Raw genomic sequence first — 2,916 nt, 5'->3', positions numbered from 1 at the left:
TTTTTACTAAAATACCAAAACTAACATATGCTAAATATATCAAAAAACTTGGTAAGATTTTAATTTAAATATTAAAATTATTTAATAATAAATATTTGCTATTATTTTCTTTTAATAAAAAGGTACATAGTTAATTTAAAATTATTTAATTTTTATTAATATTAATAAACTCAAACTTAATTATTTAAATAAATATAAAATTTGTCCCCAATTTAATATTTGAAAAAAAAATTAATGTCAAATGTTTTTTTTTATCTCCAACCAAATATTTCAATAGAAAGAATTTTTTATTTCAAATTTTTGAAAATATGATGTTTTTATGATTTTATTTGATTTAAAGGGTCAAATGGTAAAATTTTGAAAACATTTTTATTTTTATTTGATTTAACCGGTCTGGATCCCAACGAATCCCACCAACTCCATTGTCTTTGATCCTCATCCCTCCCCATCGAAGACGATGATCTCTCTCTCTCTCCTCCTTCGTTCCCTCTTTTTCCTCTTCTTAACTAGATCTTTGTTTGATTAGATCGGGTGCTTTTATTTTTCTTTCTTTTTCTAAGATTTTGTTGGATGTCACGGATGGATTTGGCAGATCAAAGATGTTATTTGGGGTTTTTTTTTATTTTTTTATTTTTATGGTTTGCTCTGTTTAATTTGGCTCGGTTTGATACTCGTAAGTGATGGAGATGTATAAAGTTAGTGTTTTTTGTGGTGGTTGTGCTATTTGATTTGGTCTTGGGTCGCTCATATTAGTTTGGAAATGAAGAACTAATTGTTTTCTGTCTGGAAGTTTGAGATTGGGCTTTTCTTAGATTGGCCTGATTTTTAGAAGAGATTAAGTGTGGAAAGTTGTGATATTTATGTATGGTGTTGATAAGATGAGAATGTTGTAACTCATGTGATGTTGTTGTAAGTTGTAAGGTTCCTCTGTTGGAGAATGAAATGTTAAACCTGTTCATTGAGTCATGACTCATGTGATGTTTTTCCATTGTTTTCTCAACTTGCAGGTCCACTGAAAATGTTGTGTGTGCATGTCTACTCTACCCATATGTATTTTTCCAACCGTGAAAATGACCAGACTTCTTCTAATGAAGGCTTCCTTGTGGTTGGTTGGAATTTGAGTGTTGTTATGTTTGTAGTTTTGATGTAAATCAAGATATTATATTTCTCATTAGAGATACTGTAAGTCAAGTATTAGAAATCCGTCCAGCTGTAAGACTTATACTTTACTAGGACATTAATTTTTCATCTGTTCTTATTTTTCTAGAACTAGAAACTTTGCTAACTCATGATTAAGCTTCCAAATGAATAAATATGGAGTCATCTACAATGGAATAAAGACTCAGTAGTACCATTTTCTTTTTTTACACTTTGAATAAAACTTTTTTTTTTCTTGGTCATAGTGTTCATAAGGTCATATTTCAACACCTAATTATTGACTTCTTTGTGCAGGTTGTGTCAAGTGCTATTATAGATAAATATATTGGTGAAAGTGCTTGTCTCATAAGGGAGATGTTCGGATATGCCCGGGATCATCAGGTAATTGTTTCTTTATTTTGGAAGCTTTATGTGCTGGTCTCATTTTTACATACATGGTGGTGTATTTGATGTGAACCCCTCTGTTATATGCTGTGTAACTTTAGCTTTATGTAGAGGTTGTTAGTTGAGATTTTTGGCCAATACCTTTTTTAAAAATATGCCACCTTATTCAGCCATGCATCCTATTCATGGATCATCAGGACTTGTGCTGTTGACCATTCTGAATCCTTCTATCATAATTGTGTGGATTATTTTTTTCTCCTACCAGGTCAAGATCATGGCAACAAATTGACCAGATGTTCTGATCCTGCACTTCTTCGCCCAGGCAGATTAGATAAGGAAAATATAGATTCCACTGCCGAATGAACAATCAAGAATGGAAATTTCAAAAATTCACGCAGCTGGTATTGCTAAACATTGTGAGATCGACAATGAGGCAGTTGTTAAGCATGCTGAAGTAAGTTTATTCTCTATTTATGAATTTGAATAACCTTATCTATGAATATGAATGACATTTTTCTTGACTTTAAATTTTATGCTTCCTTGTAGTGTTTTAATGGAGTAGACCTTCTCAATGTCTGCACTGAAATTGGAATGTCAGTAATCTGTGCCAAGTGTGATTACGTTATCCATGAGGATTTTATGAAGGCATGAACTTCGTACTTGATTAAATAAATTAGCTACTTCTTGTTTGTGCGCTTGGATATAGTGTTGAGAAATTAACATGTTTTGTTGTGGTCTTCGTCATTGATCTTATGCAGGATGTTTATTTTTCTTATATATCTGAGTGTTGCTTGTTGTTTTTCTAGTTTGCACTTATAACATGGTTTGAATTTTCCATACATGGACAGCTGTATAGATGTCCTACTTGTTTGTGTTGTTATAGTGTGCTGGGTGCAAATTTTCCCTTTTTTTTCCTGGCTAAATGTTAAGGCCCCAACTATGGGTGTAGGTTTAGTTGTTCTAATACAGTCAAATCTTTCAATGTTATTGCTCCTTGCAGATGGAGAATTGTAGCAAGTATCAAATTTATAAAGTATATTGTGGCATGTATCAAATTTGTAAAATATTTTGTAGCACGTATAAAAAAAATGATTATAGCATGTATTAAGTCATTAAAGCACTTTGCAACAATTCCCATTAGATCTATTAAATTTCAGATGAGTTTTTGAAAGTATATAGTTCATACAGAGGAACCAATCTTTACACTGTGAAGAGGGAGGCCTGGCCTGGGTCAGTTACTTCTCTGCTTCTGGAAAGGGAGGACATTTGCACTTTTCCTCGGAGAACAAGTACTTTGAAAATTATATCTGAAGTTTATTATGGATCTATATAAAATTATTTGGAAAAAAATATATCTTCTCCGTAAAATGAAAT

At 31.8% G+C, this 2,916-nt stretch overlaps 1 long non-coding RNA gene across 1 annotated transcript; it reads left to right on the top strand.

Moving 5' to 3' along the window:
• The first annotated feature begins 394 nt into the window (after positions 1–394).
• On the top strand, positions 395–2,564 carry LOC120254365. Its single transcript, XR_005534604.1, has 4 exons — positions 395–1,105; positions 1,453–1,539; positions 1,808–1,996; positions 2,089–2,564. It is a non-coding gene; the product is annotated as an uncharacterized LOC120254365 (long non-coding RNA).
• The last annotated feature ends 352 nt before the right edge of the window (positions 2,565–2,916 follow it).

Source organism: Dioscorea cayenensis, unplaced genomic scaffold, assembly GCF_009730915.1.
Source record: "Dioscorea cayenensis subsp. rotundata cultivar TDr96_F1 unplaced genomic scaffold, TDr96_F1_v2_PseudoChromosome.rev07_lg8_w22 25.fasta BLBR01000430.1, whole genome shotgun sequence".
Taxonomy (NCBI): Eukaryota; Viridiplantae; Streptophyta; class Magnoliopsida; order Dioscoreales; family Dioscoreaceae; genus Dioscorea; species Dioscorea cayenensis.
This window is presented reverse-complemented; position numbering and strand designations above follow the sequence as displayed.